Raw genomic sequence first — 25,345 nt, 5'->3', positions numbered from 1 at the left:
GAAATGTTGTTGTACCCTTGCAGTATACAAACAGTACTGTTTGAAAAGGTGCTGGCAACCCAGAGTTGTGCAGTCCCATATAAAGTGGGTGATGGAAGTACTAGTAGATGTGAAACATATATACAGTCCACAACAGGCAGTTACTGGCTGGCATGAATATGTAAACCTGGCACACGTGTAGCATGTTATTTTCTCCCCAGAAATGTGAGTGTGTGTCAAGAAATGCAGGGTTCTGTACAAATCAAAGTGAAAATGTCATGTGAAAACATCCCAGATATGTAGATAAAGAAATATAAATGCATTCAAGAAATATGTAGCAGTAACTTCTGCATCCTGGACAGTTAGTATGTCAGATATAGGTCAGGCCTATATTGAACTAGCCAAACCCAGTACACAACCTAATGTATGGTGGCAAGTGTAATAAAGTTCTCCAATTCAGGATGGTGCTGGTTCCCAAGTTTGGGGCAAGTGTAATAATATGGGTAGGGGATATACACGTGCAGTCACTAGGAATGTAGTGTAGACTAAAAGGTCATTATAAGATGTTAACCGATGTTTTTTTATACACCCTACTGTATGTGCATAAACCATGCAATTCCATACCTCAGTGGGTATGTGTAATCTTAAATATTTGTTGGGACATATGTCCTATTGCTCTATAAATATTTGGATTCACGTTGATGCATGTGCCCTGTTTAAATACCACAGTCATGGTGGCCCGTTGCTATCAAACATCCCTGCATGCTGTTGGAATAACCACTGTGGTTCAAGATATGCATGTGTTATGCTTGCTGTTCAACAGTTGTACCCTTGGTGTGTTGGGTTAATGGGAATATTATTGCATGCTGTTACAACTAATCTGGAATGCTGCTTTGCTTATGTTGTAATTAAACATACATAATCACAGAACGTATGGGAAGGCCGGTCCCAGCGGACCCACCTGTCCCTCCTCAGCCGGCGAGTGCACCTGGCACCAGCAGGTCCGGTGCCCAGCCCGGGCTCCCCTGCTCCACTGGTCCTGTGCTACCTTTGGGTGGAAGAGCTGCAGGGGATGAGGCTCGTCCCCCCGTGCAAGCGTGGGCAGAGAAGGGCCACCTGTCACCCTTCGAAGGGTCTGGGCTGTGGTACGTAGGGAGATCAAGTGTTCAGTCGCTGATCCCCTACACCAGCTTGAGGTGAGAGTGGCACTTCTCACAGGTGAGCCTGCCCATCCTACGCAGCCCCCAGCACATCCACCCTCAGGGCTGTGAAGGTTCAGTGGTGACTGCCCATGGGTGGGGATCTCAGTTCCACTGTTACCATCTGTGGGCTCATGGGCTTGCTATTTCCAAACATCCGACCCCGTCAATTATGTTCACCCACCCCATGTGTCATACACCACCCCTGTATGCGTCTTGTCTGTTTACTTTCCCAAACTACCTCCCCGGACATATCTACTTCCTCTACCTCGCTTCCCACTGCTACCTGAAAAAAAAAAAAAAGAGCAATCTGTACCCACAAAAAAATTACGCCCCATACATAGCTGCCCATTCTGCACACATGCCCATCAGACAAACATGTAAGCTGATAATTATAATTGGCAGTACAACATACTTTGTTGTCCTCACCCCTCTCCCAGGGGTGGAAGGTTTCAAATTTCACTCCAAATTCATTGCATATGCACAGCTGTTGCTGTTAAAGAAATGGGCAGCTATGAACCTTCCCTACAGCCGTCCTGCACATCCCGAGCTTGTTTACCTACTGTGTGTCCCTCTTTGTGCCCCCTTTTTCATCACTTTCCTATCTCCCCATTTTCTTTTATTTAAAAGAAATTAGAGTGGGGGTTAGTGGGAATAAGCACTTTTAAGCAGTGGTTAGCGGGTTTGCCCAGTGTTCGCATGTGTGCGCTTAGCTAAGCGTCGCGCAAACCCGTGCAAACTCACTTACAACTGCTTAAAATTGCCTTAGTCACGGTGTATGACAGGGCCCTTGTACTGCTCAGCAGCAAAATAAAATGCCCTTGTCAGTCTTGAACCCCACACCTTGGACTCACCAGTCTGCATGAAGTACCACTAAGCCACAATAGATATACAATAACTTGGTGCTGTAAGAAATATATCATGCATTACAATGAGTGAATGTAAAGGGAAAATAGGAAAGTCATAGGAACACATTGCAATAACTACAGTTGTGTGCCAGTTAATTATCTAATTCGAAAAGAAAGTACATACTCCCATGTATCCAGTGTTAGTATTAGGAGGTGTGAGTAAACTTACACACTGAGAAGAGTGGAAGAAGCAACAGTCAGGTTTCAGTACAACATGCATATCACTTGCTACAACCCTAGCTTCAGATATGAGACATATACCAACCTTCTGACTGAGACAACAGTGTCCACAGCAAACAAGCATGGGCCCCACCTTGCACAACTGAAAGGGCTACGCCTACCTAACCTAGCATTGTATAGCAGTGTCCTGCAATCACAGTGAGTACTGCAATTACCACACAGCAGGCTGCCTGCAATTACTAAATGGTAGGCACCAATTGGTGCAGAGGCCATCACATGCACCTGTGCAGATACCTAGAAAAGCAGCCTGTACTTGCTGTTCACACATGCAATAATATCATTGCACCAACTGAGAGAGAGAGAGAGAGAGAGAGAGAGAGAGAGGGAGAGCGAGAGAGACTGACAGACACAGACAGACAGACAAACAGACAGACGGAGACAACCAGGCTGTAAGAGACAGACACTGAAAAGAAAGACCAACAAACAGAGGAAACCAAAACAAAAAAAAAAAGGCAACAGCTACAACAGATGGAGGTGAGGAATACAAAGGTAAGGTATGTACCAGATATGTATTTGCAGGCATCTGAATGATGTGTCTGAAGGGTACTCTACATACTATGAATCATCCATATGTGGCAACAGTCCATATCTATACGTATATGCACATGTTCACAGGGCAAGGGACATACTGCAACTGTTAGTGAAGGCTGGACATATATATGTAGTTGAAAGTTGACATGTGCACAAATGTATGTAGGTTGTAGTGTGTAGCATTGCAGACAGCAAGCAGTGCCGGTATATGTCATGTGGTGGTTAAACGCTGTGGGACTGAGCTACAGGCAGTGAGGCCTGCTACAGCTATATGGCCTGAGGACAGCAAAATGCATTCTGCACAACACTGTGCAATGTTATTACATAACCGTACGTCTCACAACTGTTGCATAATTGACATCCCCACCACGAAAGGTGGGCAGTATATGTGCCTATATGTGCATCTAAATGTACAGTAATGGATGTATACATGTATGTGTATATACATATGGAGGGTGGCCTAATGGTTAAGGTGTTTGCCTTACAAACACAAGGTACAGGGTTTAAATCTCACAGGGGATAATTGGCTAGGCTTAAAATGGCTCACAAGGGCAGTTAGCCTAGTACTAACCTATGAACCTATGAACCTATATATGTGTATAATATATATATGTGTGTGTGTGTGTGTGTGTGTGTGTGTGTGTGTGTGTGTGTGTGTGTATATATATATATATATATATATATATATATATATATATATATATATAGATATATTGAGATATAGATATGGATATATATATAGATATGGATATATATATATAGATATGGCTCTATATATATATATATATATATATATATATATATATATATATATATATATATATATATATATATATATATATATATATATATATATATATATATATATGTATAGAAATGTATAGCTATGTATATATGTATGTGTATATATATATATATATATATATATATAGAGAGAGAGAGAGAGGAGAGGGAGACACTGGGTCATACATACTGCAACAGGTGCCTGTTGACCAAGGCATGGAATTAACACCAGTGTTGGTACTGCAGTGCCATACCCCATTCCAAAACACTTTACCCAGTAACTACCACATAGGTGGTAGCCTGTCTAACACTGAAGGTGTTAGAAGGGAACATGGGCACAGGTGGACAGTAGCCTCCCCTTTGATAATCACAGTGCCACACTAGTCTTGCAATCTGTCTACGTGGTACGTGTCATCACAAAAGGTGTGTCATCTAGGGAAATATAGGCAGTGTTCCCCTCTACTCATCACAATGCCCCATGTGGTATGTTCCTCACATGACAACTACAGCAAGTGGAAAGGCCACAGACATACCTCACAAAGAGTAATACTGGCCTCAAATACATGCTCTATGCAGACTGACTCACAAAACCACAGCTAGAGTGCGTTGCATACCGCCCACCCAGAGGTTACCTCTGCCGGACATACAGAGGTATGTCACACCCATAGAAGTCGGCCAACTACCATGTCAACACCTCACAATCCCTTCAGGCTACATGACCTAGGGCCCTAATCCTTATCACCTCACTAAACAGCACATGCTTGAGGTATAGGTTCTTATCCACAAATATGCTATACTCTGGACTAAACCACCCAGCATTAACAAACAAGGCTCCTCATTAGCAGATGTCATACATACCCCTGATGATTGTTTGGGAGATAGGTAATATGCCCTGGGAGTCACCTCTGTGTATCCGGTTGACAGAGGCATGTGAAATGACATTACATGTGTGTCGAAAGCCAGGGTAGCATATGGCTAGGCTTCTCTAGGCCCTAGGGCCAATAGCGTATTACCTATGACACAATGCACACACACATGTACTTAGTGTAATACCTGCTATGAGAGGTGGAATGAGTGTAACAGTGAATGTGTGCAAGGTCTGCAAAGGTGTGATAGCTTAGTGTGAGGTTGTTTCTGTCATGGTAGTTTGTGTCCTAGGTGTGCGGCCAGAGAAAGATGTGTCAGTTATTGGGATGCAGACATAGTAGGATGGCATATGTTGTGACGTAGTTCCTTGTGTACGACCGTGGTGTCCCATTGTAGGCTGAAGCAATACATGTATGCTCAGTAATTGGTACTGCTGGTGAATACAGCTCACATATGAACTGTTCTACTACCTGAAGCTGTAGGCCTAAACAGCACAGTATGGTGTATGTTCACATTCCCTGGTAACACTGTCTTGTGCATTTCCTGTAGTCTGCACAGATTACATACCTCAGGCATAGGTATTTGTGCGTAGGGGCACACAGTACTGTAAGGTACACAGGTAATGCTCATCTGTGTCGGCAATCACATGTGTGTTACAGGGTATGTGTGTGTACCTAGCAACATGTATACTCTGTTACGGCAGTATGCCAGCTATATTAACAACTGTGGACATATGTTAGGTAGGGGTATGGCATCAACGTCTAGGGTGGCTTACTGGTAATACTGCAAATGTACTTTACATTCATTGCATTGGATGACATATTTCGTCATGCATTAGCTTGATATATACCCCCGTGGTGAGGTTGTGCATTGTATCCCAAACAGTGTGCCGAGTACTGGTGTATACTGGTTTGTTATATGGAGTGTGGCAGACACTGTCAGCCAGTTGTGGGCTGAGCACTATGTGGTATTGAACGTGTGTATCCTCTGACAGACAAACAGATGCTATATATGGCAGTTAAGTGATATCTGTACTTAATAATGTTAAGTGTGCCACATGACTTGCTCACACATATTTTGTTTAATTGTCTTCCAGGGCTATGGCTCATCAACGCAATCCATCCTATACAGCTGCAGAGGAACAGGAAATACATAACAACCTGGTGCAGCACTATACACTGCTGTTTTCCAGGGCCAGCCAGCACTAGCATGAGTGTACTGCATGTGGCAAGATCTTGTTCATCGGGTAAATGACATAGGCATGCATAACCGGACATATGAGCAGGTACACCATCACTGCAGTGATTTAATTAGAAATGTCCGTCGGCGTGCATCTGATATCCATAGACAACAGCTTGCCACAGGTGGTGGGGCGGCCATACATCCCCCCCTCACCAGAGTGGAGGAGCTGCTCCTATGCATGGTGGCTCCTGGCCTACAGCAGCAACAGCATCACACATGTGTCATCATGGAGGCCGGAGCCACCCAGCATGATGACATGGAGCATGCAGGTAATATGCCCTAGCTGTAGACTACTGTTGCCTGTATTGTTAGGATATGTATATGTGAGATGTGTACTGTGTGTTCAGCAGTTGTGCTGCCTATTGTGTGCAATACTGATATTTGGAATATTATCTGTACACCTGTGACTGTTGACTGTTGTCTACTGTAGTTTAGCACACTCACAGTAGCAATGCCACAGTTGTGGCCACTGACAAACTGTGTCATATTCTTGTAGGTCCCTCTGGTGTGACAGCAGGGCAGACGATACATGCTGGTGAGTTTGTTAACACTTTAATATTGGTAATGACATGTGCATGTCATAGGTGAGGTGTAGGCCATGTACACGTAACACACCTATGCATAATGCATGCTGTGCATGTTTTCTGTGAGACATTAAACATCTCAGTAAAGTCAGTAGCTGCCTCAATCACATACAATGCACAGAGCAGCAGACACATTTGTGGCAACACTGTACTGCATACTGGATATGCATAGTTGCTACAGCTGTACACAACAGAACACGTTTATCATACGCAGGACACAAAAACATGCTACATTTGGCATTACCACACACCCACTGTAAGGTCACACTTCAGTATCCCACATGTCATGCACACACACATGATGTACCTCATGGGTAGAGGCGTATCATGGGGCTGAGCAACACTCTTCAACACATAACACAGTCATGTTAGGCAATGCTCACTATCGGGCACCTCACACACCCATGTACAAAGTGGCTGTGTAATTGCGAACGTAGCCACTGCACTGCAGTTCAGGTACAGCATGTTAGGCATTGGTCTTGCACACATTAGTAGCTGTGAGTGACCACAGGATGCATGATGATGATGATGGCACAGGGTACTACACCCCATCCAGTTACAGTGACCACAGTACTACTCATAGCAGTCATTGCTGTGCACCTCAATGTTGTGTGTGTGCAAACATATGCACCTATACACAATATGCATAGCATGTTTTGTGTGTGCTTACATAGGCCAGTATGCACAATATGCACAGCAGTCACCATCCGAACAAAGTGTAGCATATATGTCCTGGAATGCTAGTGGGTGTATAGGTCACATGATACACATTGGGTATGTGTGGTGTTTAATGTTGCAGTCGTGTAGCATGCCATGCCATGGCTGGCACCGACATATCTGCAATATGTCCCACACTCACTATAACCACTGTACACTGGCCATGTCAAGGATTGGGATTCCTTCATGTCAACATGCACCACTCATCCCATGTGTGTACATAGCATGCATGTGCTACACCGGTGCCCACTATTATCTGCTATGGACACAGACACTGTACTCAGTCATGGAAATCTATGTGTCACACAGATAACACATGCAGCCATGGCATGTATACCTGTGAGTGTTGGTGCACAGGGCATTGCAGAACTGATAATACTTGCACAGCAATGTTGTGTCCAGGTACTCATTGTGTTCTAAGGTGTAGCCAATCACTGAGCAACTACACAGTTGCATCAAAGCCATGTGCACTGCCATGAAATAGGGGCGTCTACACTTGCACTGCATGGTTTTGTGCAGCACATATTCTGCATGCTGACACGTGTGTGGTGACTGTTTGCCTTGTGATACTGGCACCCACCTTCACCCACTATAGAGTATGTGTTGGATTGCTGGTGTGAGTGTATGTGCTATAGTGAGGAGTGTATATGTGTGCATGTGTGCATGTATTCATGTGTTCATGTGTGCATGTGTTCATGTGTGCATGTGTGCATGTGTACATGTATGCATGTGTTCATGTGTGCATGTGTGCATGTGTTCATGTGTTGATGTGTTGATGTGTTGATGTGCTGATGTGTGCATGTGTGCATGTGTGCATGTGTTCATGTTTTCATGTGTGCATGGGTGCATGTGTGCATGCATCATGTGCAGACTGTAAAGTGTGTTTCCTGTCTTCCTCTCACAGGTGCTGAGTTAGGGGTGACCGAAAGCAGCAGGCAACCTGAAGCCACTGCCACGAATAGTGGTGATGATGAGACATGTATTCTGGCACAGGAAGGTTTGACAGGGTCTGTCATTGGTCCACCAATTGACAGTACACAGTGTTCAACCCCATCTATGCACACACTCATACTGCCAATACATCCCTCATCACCAATAGCCATAGGCGAGGGACAGCATACAGTTGGCATTGACCAGGAGAGTGTGGTACCCATGGCACTTGCATCCCCTCACAGCAGCCATAGCCAGATTCCTGGAGCTGTACCACATAGGCAGAGGTCCAGGGGTTCTTGGGGGAGCACCACTGGTCATATTGCCCATGGCAGACGTGCCCTCACAGGTCTTACAATGTCCAGTATGTTCCGGGCTGCAATGCAGGCTCAAGCACATATGGAACGGTACACCAGACAGGGACTTAAGGCGCAGAGGGCCCATTACACCGCTATCAATGACAGCATCCGTGACCTTGCCGGTGCCATCCGGAATTACACCGAGGTCATTGATAGACGTCGGGGGGAGACAGTAGATGCCCTCCACAATATGTCTTCCATGAGCCAGGACCATGCGGGATGGTTGCAACATCGACGCGGACGCATGCCAGCAACAGCAACAGCTGGTAGTGGTCTCTGACGGCCCACAGTTCACAGCCGCTCCCATAGTGGCAGTTCCAGCCCCAGCTATGCTGGGGCTGGCCTGTCCATTGACCATCCCAGTAGACAACGTGCACGTGGCTCTGGCCAGTCCCAGCAGGGACATGGGTCCAGTCATCATACCTCTGCCTCTGATAACAGTACCCAGTCGGGGTTGGTACCCGATACTGTCCAAAGAACCCCTGCCAGGCACAGGTACTGTGTCCGTGGCCGAGACAGTGATCTGTACAGCCTAGCAGGTACAGTCTGTGGCTGTCCCACAAACTACCGTATATGGCAACCACATGGTGGAGCTGTGTGCATGCAGACACACACGCATTAACCGAACAACTAGGGCTCACACATACACATACACATTACATCAACATTGGCCCATGCTGTACTATTGTCCCTCACACACCCACACACACACAGACATGTCGATTGGATGGGTCAATTTCAGGCTCTGGCAAATAACAACACACCCTGTGCATATGATGATACCTGTGTCGCCTTCTGTCATCTGTAACACTGATGCAGGAACAGGCTAACATGGTGCTGATGCACAGGGTGACATTATAGCAGTGTAGCAATATTAGCAAGTTGTCAACATGAAAGTGTAATGACATGCTTGTAGGTATGTCTGAACAGGTATTATGCATCAAAGCTCTGATTGTCAATGTAGCATTGTTTACACCACTGTTAGGTCTGAGTATGTATTGTCCACCCATGTGCCACTTGGCTGAAGTGTAATGTGTTGCCAGCATGTGTTAATGAGTGGACAGTACGTGTGTGATGTGTGCAGTACAGATTAGCAAGTGTACATCTGTGAACATGGTGGGTGCGCACTGTCTGCATGTACGTGCATGGTGGACACATGGGACGTGTGGCATACCCTGTTGTACACATTGTTAACATCTCATAGTAACTTTCAATGGCCAGTATGCATTCTACTACAGTTAAGTACTAACATGGGTCCACATGTGTGTATGTCATGGGTTGACACTATGGTGTGGATGATACTGTTAATGTCTGTCAATGATTTGCGGTCTGGTAGTATACACAACCTCAACAGCATGACTATAAGCAATCATTGGATGATGTCCTGACAAATGACACACAGTTGTAGGGAACTCAGTAACAGCTGGATCCTTATGGTACTATACTCTAACAATAACCAGTGGTATTGACCGCCACCCATTCCTGGGACCACACCTGTTTGGCATATAGCCCCCTTAGGTACATGCAAACACACTAGGGATGTGTCCATCCACATCTGGAAATGCATGCATTGGCCTACAATGTATTCCCTGGATGGGACGCATATCCTACACAAGGGTATCATCCATACAGACACCTGTTTTCTGATACATGCTGTATAGCAGTAAGCCTGCTATGGCATAGTCATCCACATTTACTATACATACTATCCTGTCAGTACCACATCGATGGTAGACCTCAACATGTATGTTGGATACCAATGTGTACATACAGCCTCGTGTTATGTCATGTGCCCCTTGGCATCCACATATCTATAGGTATTGTGGAGTCCCTCGGTGTATCACATAAGACATTAGAGGCCCGAATGCATATCCACAAGACAGTTGTACACCTATACAGACTGTCCATTATTGCCAGTCATTGTTGTGTATGAACATGTCTGACATATACCCCAGGCATATACCCTCACTCACACTACTCTTTAGTAACTGTCATGGTTGTGTGTGGCACAGATGACCTTGGCCACAGATCACAACAGCGGACGGCCTTGTCACATACATACATATGTGACCTATGATCTGAGAAGCAGCGGCACAACCTGTCAATAGAAACAGATGTATTCATGTAGTATGCAGGCTTCACACCTATGTACTGATTGAGGGGACATGTACACATATATATTTGCCATGCAGATACCTGATGCGTGCAATGCACTTACTGTTTTAATCATAATATGTCCTACCATAGTAAAACCAAAACCAACACCGCATTGACCAACAGTGACACACACACTGTCAGTGTTTGCAGGATTCAAACCCTTACCTAACTATGTTATGATACTAGTGAGAAACGCATTAACACGGCGCGCTATTTGCTTTACTGGCTGGTGTCCCTTCTCCGTCTGTATTTGTAGGATGGTGACATCATCAGACTTTCCAAAGAGGAATATACCTCTTTTAGTGAGTTTTCTCAGTCTCCAAAAAGGGCACTCCTCTCAAAGGAAACTGCACACATACACACAGTCAGCGTTTGCAGGATTCAAACCCCTACCTAACTATACTAGAGAGAGACGCATTAACACAGCGTACTATTTGCTTTACTGGCTGGTTTCCTTTCTCCGTCTGTATTTGTAGGATGGTGACATCATTAGACTTTCCAAAGAGGATTGTACCTCTTTTAGTGAGTTTTCCCAGTCTCCAAAAAGGGCACTCCTCTGAAAAGAAACTGCACACATACAGTCAGTGTTTGCAGGATTTAAACCCCTACTAAACTATGTTATGATACTAACAGAGAGATACATTAACATGGCACGCTATTTGCTTTACTGGTTGGCTTCCCTTCTCCTGCTGTATGTATAGATGGTGACATCATCCGACTTTCCAAAGAGGAATATACCTCTTTGAGTGAGTCTTCCCAGTCTCCAAAAAGAGCACTCCTCTCAAAGGAAACTGCACACATGCACACAGTCAGTGTTTGCAGGATTCAAACCCCTACCTAACTATGTTATGATACTAGAGAGAGACGCATTAACATGGCACGCTATTTTTTTTACTGGCTGGTTTTCCTTTTCCTGCTGTATGCATAGGATGGTGACATCATCAGACTGGACATGGTGATATGTGTACAGTTTGTTTTATGCCATTCCAGAAATGGTCCATGTGGGTCATCAGGTGTCAACAGCTTGAACAGGACCTCATACTCCTTAACTTGTGTAATCTATCTGTGGACACACTGACATTCCTTCATATGTCAACACATATTTATGCACGGCTTGTTGGTTTTGTGGATACTACATGTGTCTAGGATGTTGATAAAGGGATATTCAAAGTCTATGTGAGACATGTGTAGCTGTGTTCAGTGATGTATGTCCTGGGTGGCTGCCTTGCAAACAGTCTAGCATGTTTGGGAACCATTATCCGCACATGAACATACCACAATTCTTAGGGTTGCATGTATGTCAGCTTCCAATAGCTCTGTTTATGACTTCAACCATGATGAACTCATTGACCTTGCAGATCAGACTTCATAGGCATACTGGACTGTACTTCCCATTGTGTGTTGTGCACCAACACTTTTGGGGAGTGCCATATGTTGCTGTAACACATTCAACGGTTCCACATCCTGTGTAGGGGGTGAGGCTCAGCTGACTGTTCAGGTGCAGGATCTGTTTGTTCTGTAGTTTATGCATGACACATATTGGGAATCACTGTATTCCACTTGCTGCCATGCTTTTGGCATTGGGGGTAGCTGCTCATACATTCTACATGTGATATCTCCTGGTATGATGATATGGACTATCGTCAGTGGGAGGTGGGTATGTATATATGGGCCTGTCTGTCAGGATGTCGGCATTGTCAGTCAGGTACAGTTGGCCCTGACTCAGGTCATATATGGGTGTACATTGTTATTTATGACATAGCTGAAGGTGGTGTCGTGATTCAGTCTGGACTCCTTCTCAGCCACTCTTTACAAAACACCAACGAACCTGAGCACTAATCCCTGTTATACTCTTTTACACACTTAACACCCTACTGATCATTTGTGATCAGGCTACAGAGTATGTTATCATAATATCCTGGCATGTCCAGGGGTCGGTTTTGTGTGTACTCTCCAGTCCAGCTGGTGAATATTGTGATGTTGACACAATGTCACATCTGCCTCATGTACACAGAGAACCCTCTCCTCCTCCCGACAAACTCAGATATATGTGTGAGATGCACCTATATAGACATACAGGGTGCTGAACTCTCTCGACCCATGACTGGCACAGTCTATCAGGTGGTGAAGGTAACCACACACACCACATATCAGTCTCACATATCCTCTAGCAACAGCACTCAAACCACATTATCACACATAGACATACTCGGATGCTGTAGATGAACTCTGCCTAAGCAGCAGAGACCTCCAAAGCAGACACACACACAACTGCTACCCCACTATAATACCCACATATCACATAGTTCACAATGTCAGTGTGCCACACGGTCACTGCCCTTTGGGATATACAACACGCCTAATACACTTGTAATAGGCGGCACTTATTGTCAGACACTCTGACGTACCACTGACCAGCCCAAACAAGGGAATAGTCACTTTGGGCTGTATGTCGGGTGCCAGGATCTGCCACATAACACATGCAGTCAGGTCACTCCAAAGCAAGTACAGGACTGGCACCATCATTGTCCATGCTGGTGCGTAAAATCTCAGACGTTACTCCCTGGACCACATGACATGATACATAGAGGAACACGCTGATCATTTTGCCCAGGCCAGTATGACCCTGACCTTGTCTAGCATCTTACACCCACCAATTATGATGTCACAGTATACAGACAAACATATCACGTTTAACAGATGGCTAACAAATTGGTGTCATTCATAGGGGATACAGTGTCTGTCAGCCTGTGGTGACATGCTCAACATGCCATGTAGCTTCACTATGGACAGCTTGCACCTGTCACCCTTGGACTTTTGAATGCTGGCTAAGGCTCTTGCTACCACCATAGTGCCTTTCTTAAGCAGGGCTCAAAAGACATACCCACCTCCATAGACATTACAGGTTAAATGAAACTAAAGGTAATGCTGCTCAACACCAGATGTGTTACCCTCATATTGCGGACACTCAGAACTCTCCTCAGTATGGAGGATAGCAATATCTGTGCACTAACAGATGCCTGGTTTGGGCTCACTTATGCACAACAGCACTACCAGGTTATGTGTCATACCATGCTTTCTGACCACAAGACTTGGAACAGACAACACAACTAGGGGGAGTATCTATATACATCACAGATACACACACCTTTGGGTAAGCAGCACTGCACAAAGCATCACAGGCCATACATATACAACTACCATTGTGCAAAACTGGCTTTCAGTTTGTTGCCTGCTACAGACCACCTTCCAAACTCAGGAACCACACTTGGCTTTCATGGAAACTATGGAGAATATGAAGGTCTCCACAAACACCATTATATTGGGTGACTTCAAATACACAAATATTGACTGGGGATACTACTCAAGCCCCAACACCCTCGCCCAACAGTCGCTACAATTTGTAGACTCATATGATATGGCACAACCAGTCAGCACAGCCACAAGGGGGAATACATATTGGACCTGATCATCACAAACATGTGGACTCTATGTTCCACACCAGCGATATACCCCTCATTGGTAAGGTCAGAACATACATGTATCTCACTGGACATAAATATACCCTCCACACACCCATCCTGGGTAATCTTGGTGAACTTCTCATGAGCCAATGTCTCGCTTCACCAAAGCAAGGTGGTATCCTTCAGAGACCCTGAGACAGTGGCAAATACGGCTCAGACTGCTGAATCCTTTACATACACATTCTATGGACAACTAGTGGACTGCATGGATTGTGCTATCCCAAATAACAACAGGACTCACTCCTCCAATGGCAGGGGACCTGTCTGGTAGACCCCAGCCATTAATAAGCTGTACAATGTCAGGAGGAAGCTACTACATGATAGAGCACAATCCCAGATGGGGACGGCATCTGTGATCTGTACTAGCAGACAGCTACGATCACTCATGAACTCTTCTAAGGGCCGCTTCTGCTGGACAATTGCACCAGACACATAGGACTTTCACACGGCCTTTTTCAGTTATGTCAGGAACCTGGGTGGACAATCACTGATATGCTGTGAGTTACTGCATACTGACTAAACTTACCCTGAACCCACTGGCATTGCCAACATCCTGGCAAACAGGTTTAGTGCAGATTTCCCCCCCATCCCCCCTAAGGAGCAACTATCCATCCCAACAGAGTGTAACCTCCCTGACATCACACAGTAATGGGTGAGTGCTGCCCTCCCCAAAGCATACATCACAGCATCAATGGGACCAGACAGTGTCCCGGCCTGCATCTTACACGAGCTTCATAACAGATGTAACCCTTACATTACAGCACTGTTCAATACTACAGGATATGTACCCAAGGAATGGCATACAGCAACAGTGGTCCCACTCCACAGAGTTGGTGCCACAACGGACCAGAGACAATATTGCCCAATAAGCCTAACTAGCCTGTTCTGCAAAGCTATGGAGCGTATTGTCATGGGACTCATATACATGGACATCGGGAACCTACAGACACTGTTTCCTACACATTTCAGCGTTGTTGTGGACAGATCTTGCCTCTTGAACCTGTTTGTATTCTTTAAATGGTTAACAGGTCCATCGACATAGGGACAGTTGTCCACACAGCCTACCTGAACCTTGCAAAACCCTTCTACACAATAACCCACTGGGCCATTATACATAGGCTCACCAGCATCGATATGGACACATATCTCAGACGATGGATTGCTACCTGGATCAGGGATAGCACCCACATGGTCAGAATTGCAGGTGCCATGTCAGACTATACACCAGTTACACGTGGCATCCCACACAGCTCAGTCCTGGGACCTCTCTTGTTCAGTATATATATTTGTCTGACGTACAGGCTACCACAGGGGGACTATGGCTGACCATGTTTGCACTTGACTGCAAACTGGGTGCCATAATCAACTCTCCAGCTGCCACATGCATACTCAAACAGGGTCTCACAGAGATGGATGACTGGTGCCTGAGCCATGGCCTACAGATAAATGCCATTAGTTGCATAGTCATCCCCTTCGGGAATAGCAACATGCCCACACATTACCACATTGATAGTACTTCATTACATACGGTAGGAGTTGTTAGGGGTTTGGGGACATGGCTTGTTTGTACCGTCGCCTTTCACAATCACATTGCCAAAGTGGTTGGAATGACCTTCTATACAGGCCACCTTATCCCATATGGTTTCACATCTAGATCGAGTGAGATCATTGTGCCCCTATACTCATCACAACCATGCTTGGTTACAATGCCACATTTGGGGTATACCTTACCCGACACCTGCAGCAACTGTACTGGCCACAAAAGTTCCTCACCAAGCAGATCTAGGGACTCACATGGATGCCCTGCACAGTTTGGATGCAGTAACGCCAGTTCTACTCAGTCACTTACCACCTACTTGGATATGATGTGTGCCTGTTGTTTACAGATATACCCAACCCAGAATTACTGGACATGTTCCACCTCAGGATATCTGACTCCCTTGGAGCTACACACTCCAGGGACATATACCTCAGCACAGATGTTAATAGGACATGCTGGAGGGACAGATTCTTATTCCAGAGGCTCCACTCACTCTGGATTGTAATCCCAGTTTTACATAGGCAGAGCCACCCACTGACCACCTACAGGAGACATCTTGACGACTGTATGGGTGATCGCATGTTTACCCCTGGAATATCTTCTGTGTCCCTGCTAGACAGAGGCACACTAGCCTAAATGTATATGGGCTATCTTGTGTGACCTACTATTCACACGCACAGTGTAGTAATCTGACAGGGTTGCGAATGGCAAACACACTCTGGCTAGGCTTGTACATGCCCTAGGGCAGATAGCCTAGTATCAACCTCTGAACCTATGCTAATGTTCAGGATGCACAATGTTTATTGCTGATACTGTTTGCAGGTCTTTATTGTCTTTGCTTTACCAGTTTCTATGAACAACTTAAGTATCTGCAGAACATATTTGATTATGACAGGGTTCCACTATATTATACATGTGTCTGTTGTCATATAACTGTGTACACAGGGCGGATTGCTGGATAGTGAGTGGTTCCTGGGTTAACACATGCAACTGCCAGATATGTGTGGCCCACTGCTGTACTCAGACATGGCCCAAGTGTGTGAGCATGCCCATCTCAGGCTTTCTGTGTTTTGTTGCCTGACATTTGTCTCATTTATTCAAGTGTGTGAGCATGCCAAGTGTGACCTTTCAGTATGTTGCTATCTGAGTTCCACTACATTTGTTGATGTGTGTGAACATGACCAATATTAACATTTATACTGTGTGTGTTGGAAGTCGGGTTCTGTTCTTACTGCAGGACTCACCTTTGTGTCATAACTTGACAGGGATTATGCTGTGCCTGCAGGGTTTCCATGAGATACTTTGCATAGACTTATCAACATTCCTTCATGCATGCTGACCACTGCAGTACTGTCATGGTTTAGTGGTTCAGTACGTTAACTATAGTGCACAGTATTCTGGGTTCGAGGCCCATCACTGCTTTATATTTTCATACTGAGCAGACCAGACTGCTTAAGGGCCAGTTAAGCAAATATGGGCATGTTGGCTTTTGTTCAGCTATGCCCTATTTAGACCAGGCTTGTTCAACATTGCTCAGTATTCACCAACATTAAAGGACGTTGCCCAATATTACTCAACATTGACCACAGTTGTGCTAGTTGGTCTGTGCAATTTTGTATGCATATACTACATGGTGGTAAATGCTGTTTAGCACTGCTTTATATTGCTTAACATATGGCAATCATGCCTCAGGTGGTGCTGCAGGGCTGCCTATGTCAGATGCACATACTACACTCCCTGTACATGTTTGAAAGCAGGTAGTGTCAACTTAGGCATCCCTTTTACTATATGTGCAAGTCAGAGAGAGGTATAATTTCAGAGTTCCTACTGAGCCAGTGTATGTGCTATGCATTGCCTCTTTGCCAAGGCCAAAGCATACTGGGCACACCTCCTTCTGCCTACTGGGGAAGGCTCAGGTTGTACCTCCTCTGAGTCATGCTCTGCCTGTGATGGCCTTGGCAATGGTGGGGGGCTGTTTGGCCCAGGCCTATGCTGGTCCTGCTGCAGCTGTTTTCGCAGGATCATATTATGTTGCATAGCACATACCATGACAATTTGGGTACATGTAGTTGGTGAGTACTGCAAGGCTCCACCAGATGTGTCCAGGCACTGGAACCGTGACTTGAGCAGCCCAAACACACACTCGATTACATTACGTGTTTGTGCGTGTGCCTCATTATGGCGTTCCTGTTCAGGTGTGTGTGTGTTTCTGATGGGTGTCATCAGCCACGGCTCCAGTGCATAGCCAGGATCCTCCACTAGGTGACCTTGTGGGATGTCCCCATTGGCAAATGTCTGGTACAGCTGCATCAGATGCCAGATATGGGAATCATGGTAGCTTTCAGGGCAGCCAGCACACACATTCAGTATTATGCCCTGGGCATCACACATGACCTGGCAGTTGATGGAGGGGAAGCCCTTGCAGTTGAAGTAGACCCTACCCCGCTCACCGGCTGGTGCTTTGATGCGTATGTACGTGCAGTCTATTGCACCCACTACCTCAGGGTATTCTGCTATTTGCTGGAAGAGACGCACATTGCTGGCCAATACCTCACGGGAATTGGGGAAATATACATGATCACTGACATGTGCTGACATGGCATCCAGGAAATGGTGCAGTACCCTGGATGCTAATGCCTGTGATATCCCCATCATATCACCGGTTGGTCTCTGGAAGGTACCTGTTGCTAAAATTCTTAGGCCAACTCATACCTTGGTTTCCACAGGGATGGGTTCCCCTCTGTTGGTTCTGTGTGTGAGGTGTGGCCTGCACAGCTCAACAATTTGCTGCAGGAGGTCTCTGTCCACTCTATAGCACTCCACTATCTCCAGCTCATGTAGCCCCTGTTAGGTTACCCTGGGCCTGTACACTCTTCTCTGTCTCCTCACTGTGGGTTGTCCAGCAGCATTTCCATTGTCACCACTCTCAGCATGTTGCATATGTCGCCTTATAACAGCAATGGCAGCCCCTAACATTTCTTTGTCTCAGTAAAGCTTTTTCAGTTTTCACTTCTATTAGCTTATTGCAGTGTCTGTTTTGAGAAACATAATGGACTGCTGTTTGCAGAGTTTTAAGTTCTAGGCTGGGCTGGGCTAGTACACTGCCGGTGTAATTGCCTGATTCTGATTGTTTTCACCTGCTAGCTCTGCTAGTACTCCCTGGTAGCTTCCTACCATTTGTTGTGATTCCTTTATCCTTTCTGTTTCCTCGGGGGGGGGGGGGGGCAGCGCCACACACACAAGTGCAAACATGCTCACAGCAGCTCACACGTGAGCACACATGTTTATATGGACTAAAACTTGCTTATTTGGGTTAAAACACGTACACACCAGTGCAAACGCTCTTACAACTCTTTAAACAGCCTTATACATGCTTACTCTGGCTTAAACGCACGCACTCACGCTTACACGCGTGCACTCTGTTTTACTCGGGTTTACAGGCACGCACACACACGCATATCCACTCAGCGAGAACCTTTGGTGTTATCCATGGCATACACCTTCCATTTCTTGTCTTTACCTAGCCTACCTGTTGACACACCTCTTTCCATGATGTGTAAATGACAGCTAACACATGCCACTGTGCTCCAATGAGCTTCACTTCTTTCATACATACCCCACTCGTGATGTCACTGGTCTTCTACTCTGTTACTCCCCTTATCCTACTCCTACACTCCACAGACTGTGCTCATGTGCTATGTAAACTTGCGATTCACTATCCTAACACTCCTTTGCATAGGATTGCCTACTAATGCTTGGTTACGTCTCTTAGACTGAGCTTCCCCCCTTAGCAACCTCTACTCAGTGGCCATGTTGTCTTCAGCCTGCCATTCCTTTGCATTGTATATTAACAATTTAAATAAGATCTACATTTGTGGGTTTTAATTTTTAGTTTTCTGGTTTTTTAGAGCGCAGCCCGTTTGCTCGGCACTGCGCTACGCTTAAACATCAGAAATCAGAGGAAAAAAAAAATTTTATTTTTAATATTGCATCGGGAAATATTGCCAATGGCCATATATTTGGCCATTGGCATGCTTCCTGCACTGGATGCAACCTTTATTTGGAGCTGTCACGGCTCTGTTTTACTATTTGCAGAATGGTACTCAGTTGTCAACTGAGTACATTTCTGCAAATAACACTGCTGTTACTCAGACAAGTTCGGGTTTCCTGAATTGCAAATCTACCTCATTTGCATGCCTTTTGCCTGCAATTGAGGTAATTTGCATATCCCAGCCCTGTCCGTGTAAAAGCCATTTTAGGAGCTCTTTTGCACGCCCCTGCAGGCTGTTCCTGGATCGCTTGTCGGACATGATGGCTGCATGGAGTCTTACTCTACTCTTTGACTCTGTGCAAGCCATCGTGAATCCAGCCCAATATGTTTTCATCTTTGAAAAAACTAGTTTTGCATCCTAAATAGTGAGTACTCCGACAGCACCCTTCCTCCAAACAATAATGCTCTTAACTAAATCATTTTCAGATTGGCTTAGAATTGTCTATTTTTCCTCAGCTTCACTGACCCATATTTCCTCATTTTGAAAAATGTGTAACTTTAACCTTTATTGCCATAATTTATGGACATTACAAGTTAATTGTACTTTAAGATTGTGAAGAAAACTGAATCCATGCTGAATATAATTTCTGCACAATAAATGAGTAGATTCCCAAATTTACATTAATTCATTATGTGACAAAGTCAGGAAGAAACAACCATGAACAATCTGAAGTAACCTTTTTTTTCTTTCAGAAAACTACTTTTTCCCCAAGAAGGCTTTTGCCAAATTAAATATCTTCTGGCTATTATTATTAATATTATCATTATTTTACAATCACTGCTATAGATTGTGTTTGGGAAAATCTTTGTGCAACTTCTTTTGATATGGATATGACTTGTATCTGTTAACCTGTGGTCTGTGAGACTAGCAACATCAATGAAAATGTTTAAACAATTATTCCTGTTGCTGAGAAATCAAATGCTTCAGGTTTATATACTGGGATGCAGATAAATTGTTCCATATCTGAATTCATTTTGTTTTGCACTTCATTTATGCATTGTTTTGTCAAGACCATCATATATGGGTAATTGCTGATATTAAGGTGATGTTTCTGTTGTCACTTTTATTTTTATCTTTCGTTATCTACAAGTCAATCTAGACTAACTGGAATATGGCTACATTCCTTCTGATAAAGGTGGCCATAGCTGGTGTGGAAATCTGCTGAAGTAATCTAAACAGGAGAAGCTGCACTAGAATTTGTGGTATAATGTGGCCCAATCTCCTATTGACTTGTTTTCTATACTATACAGATGTAGTTTGGCATTGTTAATCTTTGCAGTTGCATGGCTGCCATTGGCAATGCCATTTTCTAATACTCTTCTGCCCCCCACCTACTTGTTGCCAGCTGCCAGTCCTGGAACGCAAGTTGACTTAAATTGCTCAGTTCAGTTCATAGTAGTAAGTAAAGACATCTTATAGCAGATGCAGGAAATTTTTTTGACTCTATCCAGACACCAGACAAAGAAACTTACTTTTGCATTTAATTCATTATTCAGATCAAATGACCAAAGTAAAAAGCATGAAACAAGGTCTTTTATCTTTAGGCAAAACCAACCTTCTAAAGAATGAGTCACAAAAAATAGATTCCTCTTTCTATGTATGCCTATATGCTGTTATGTTCTAAGACTTCTCTGTTCAGAATACAAGCTAAATGTGTTACCCATTGTATCCCTTGCTAATAATTTTAAAAGTCTCAGGGTAATAGCACTTGAAGGAGAAACATAAATACTCTGACAACGGACCATTTTAGCATTTTATATGTTTATTTGAATCATTAGTATTTAAATAATGGATTAAATTATCTCTTGAGATGCATGAGATTTTGATTAGAATAAGGATATCTAAGATTTCTGTGTCATAACCATTGAGTACTACAAACATTTGACAAGTAATACAGACCAGTACACATTCAAGAAACAATCTTATTTTTTTCTTTGTGAAAAATGTTTTCCCTATACCGAACAAGTATTTTAAAATGCAGAATGAATCTTGCATCTGACTCATTTTATTAGGCCAAGAGGTTTTGCACTGGCAGACTTAGTTTATAGGGTTTCTTGATGGCCTGCAGCCAGGGCACGTATTATTCCTTGTACTTTACTGTGATCAATGACCTTACACTAGAGCACTTAATAGGAATAAAATGATCAGGCTCCATTGAATACCACTGATTCACTGTAATGGAAGCTAAGAACCACTGACTGTGCTCTTTAGTGGATAATTAGCATGAATATTTACTCAAATGTATTCTCAACTGGCCTAATCATTAATGTTTCTGATGTAGACTTCCCTTTTGTTGTGTGTGTGTGTCATGATACCTGTCTGTGAACTGGCGGACTACTTCAAACCCATGCTGAGGGCACCTTTATTGAGGTTGTTTATCTGCCATTGCTTTATAAGTAGATCCAGGATGCTTCCTTGAATACTAAAAGGTACCTTTTAAGTTCAAAATCAGAGGCTTGCAGTAGTATACTTAACTAAGTCCTGGTAGCTTTTTATAGAAAATTATTACTAAGGGTTTGATAGGGACACCAAATTATATATTCATCTTTATGTGAAATCTGGCAGTACAGTAGATAGTTTATACCATTAGGATGAAAACTAATTTTATGCATTCTGCATATATAAACCAGGGGCTCAACAGTCACTTTGTTGTATTTTGAAAAGGTCATACAAATCTGACAGATCCTCAGCCAGATTCTGTACTTTGGCATCTGCACCTGTAAAGATTTATCTAGTTAATGAGAAACAGCAAATTGTACAGTAGCAGACACAGAAAATAATCGCAATTTTGCTACTGGGGTACCACTGTATCGGTTTTGAAGATGCTGCCTGCAAAACTGTCAAATTTTCCTTTTTTAAATGAATTTTCATGAAAATGTACAGATTAAAGGCATATCAAAATTCCACAGAATGTACACCTTCAGAAAGCTGCACAATGTATTTTCTAACAGAAATATCCCTTCTTGTACAGGCTTGTCATAGCTAGAACTGTTCGCTCTCCCTCAGCTCTGGAAATGACAGGATAGGAACTCCTTCTCATCATATCTTTGTTCAAAACCTTGCTCCTGCCCTTTCCAGTACTAAGTATTACAATAGTTTCAGTCCATAAATAGCAATGTATTTCTTTTGTATTCATGGATGATCTTTTATGTATGAACCTCAGTAGTTCTTCTTTTACATTTCTATGTAAGTTGTGTGTGTGTGTGTGTGTGTGTGTGTGTGTGTGTGTGTGTGTGTGTGTGTATCTGTGTGTGTGTGAGTGTGTGTATTTTTCTTTCAGTTTTTTATGTTTACCGCGTGTTTGTGTGTGTGTATGTGTGTGTGTTTGTGTGTGTGTGTGTGTGTGTGTGTGTGTGTGTGTGTGTGTGCATTCTTCTTTCATTTTGCTATGTTTATCAAGTGTGTGTGTGTGTGTGTGTGTGTGTGTGTGTGTGTGTGTGTGTGTGTGTGTGTGTGTGTGTGTGCATGCATGCATGTGCATGCGGGTGTGTGCCCGTGCATTCTTCTTTCATTTTTCTATGTTTATCTGCTGTGTGTGAGACTGAGTAAGAAAGGGAGTGAGATTACATTTCCGCACACTGTTGAGTGAAGTGCCATTCACAGTTTAAAGTGTTGTAGTGGGAAATGAAGAGAAAATGGCTGCACATTATTGTTTCATTGCAGCAATATCTGTAAAGGAACTGCTGGGTTTAATCCTGTATATACATATTTGAATAAGAATGCCTTTGGAGGATATAACGTCTCCAGGTATTATTTAGCCAATACTGCGTTAATGCAGGTTGATTACCAGCAAATCATATAACAACCCCTTTCAGTATAAAAGTGCAACCCAGCATATTTCTCTAGCCTGCTGCAAAATCTAATTCAGAATAGCAAGCGGTCTTTAAAATGCACACTTCCATTTCCAAATTAAACAAATAGAACTACTTTGACTTAATTTTGTTTATTTAATTAGTAAATATTAAAGTTTCAGAGAGTTATAACGTTACAGTTTTGAAACAAATACAGGATACAATCAAAGACAGAGTATAAGATGCTAAAATGAGAAAACATAATTATTTGTTATGGAATGCAACACGGCAGTACATAAAACACTTATTAAAATATCCACAGTTAATGACTCACATACACATAATACACTAAAAGGAATATAATTAACAGACAATAAGTAAATAACAGAACTTTTTGTAAACGTACTAAATCATAGGAAATATTAATAGAAATGATACAGCATAAGTAGGATATAATGATGTGTGGATGAGGCAGAGCAAGGTCAGTGGGCGGGGAGACTGAAACCAGCTATTTACAATGAGATGAACACCCAAGTTTAAAATATTATTTAAAGGTGACTTTGAGTTTCAAGTGCTACAGAATGTGGCAGGGAGGCAGAATAGGTGAGGAATTAATTTCTGTATCTTGTATGAAGAATAATGTTGAGGACAGTGAAGGGCAGATTCCACAGTATATATCACCATGCATGCAGAGGGAATTTACTGTTTAACTATGTCCAGGATGTCACACACCAGATGATTGGGCAGCATTACTGAGCATTAACAGTGTTAGGTGTGACTGACAAGACATACCACTGCCTCTAGATGCCTCTAAGAAAGAAAGCTAATGGCACTGGCAATATTGTGACTATAATGTGAGAATTCTAGCCAGTCCTTAGAACAACAAGGAATTGTCATTAAGTGGCCTGACTAGTCACCTCGACTCACACAAGTTACTTCACACAAGTTAATGGAACAGGAGAAGCATGATGATTTCATATGGGTTCAACAGGTACATCATTGTGGGCACAGATCTTAGAAATGCCACAAAGTTGGACAGAATGCTGGAGTCCAGCTATCTAAGCTGTACCATCCAGCACTAATGAAGCTACCTTCAATCAGCAGAAGTTCAAGGAGTTTTATTCATCATTACACCGAAGATCCTGAAGCTTTAGATTTTGTTACAGAAAAGACCCCAGGAGTTATTAGCTGTTGTTGTTCATAATGAGCAATCATGGTTGATCTTGGAGCATTTTTACTGGTAACTTCCTAGTCCCTCATTGGCTATCATACACTTCCATTACAGCCTGTGGCAGATATTACCTGTATAGCACTAGACTGGCCAATGGTGCTGTCTGCTGCCGTCTCTTAGCCCACTGAAGTTCACAGTCATTTGTTTAAAACTAGTGTACTACATCTCCACTCAAAGACTTCAGCTCCCACAATGCATCCCTGTCCTCTACCCATGAAGAATTTCATGTGCTTATTACCTTTTAGTGGTCCAGTGTTTAAGACCTTGTCCTTACCTTTTTACAACACTACACCACACATGGAAAATATGAATGCTTTTTCCCTTTTGAAGAAATCTACTCATAAACATAACACACCACATGCTATACATAGACACACAATCACACAGTCACAGAAAAATCCACAGATCTTCTCTCTCATGATAGTGCCTACCCCTTCTATTATATGCAATTTTTTACTGTACTCACTCATCCTCACTCTTTTATTTTACTGACTGTTGGCTGTGGAGTACATTGTGCTGTTGTTTGACTGAATCTGTTTGCTTAATCTTATTTTTTCTGATTTGTAATGTACTTATCTATAAAAAAAGTGTATAGGCCCACTACTGCCTCCTTTTAGGGTTGCACTGCATATTTAAATGAATTAGTTGGAGCCACATATGTACATCATGTTCTACCTGTTGTGTTTTGTAGAGTCAATCCTTTCCCTAAAG

General features: G+C 43.5%; 1 protein-coding gene across 2 annotated transcripts in view; it reads right to left on the bottom strand.

Annotated features, from left to right (window-relative positions):
* CNTN4 (contactin 4) overlaps nucleotides 1-25,345 on the bottom strand; it is a 3,809,844-nt gene that overhangs the window by 2,278,366 nt on the left and 1,506,133 nt on the right. The gene's annotated exons all lie outside the window — the stretch shown is intronic.

The sequence above is a fragment of the Protopterus annectens genome, chromosome 7.part0, assembly GCF_019279795.1.
Source record: "Protopterus annectens isolate FY-2018-M chromosome 7.part0, PAN1.0, whole genome shotgun sequence".
Taxonomy (NCBI): Eukaryota; Metazoa; Chordata; order Ceratodontiformes; family Protopteridae; genus Protopterus; species Protopterus annectens.
The sequence above is the reverse complement of the archived record's forward strand: the minus strand, read 5'-3'. Positions and strand labels throughout refer to the sequence as shown.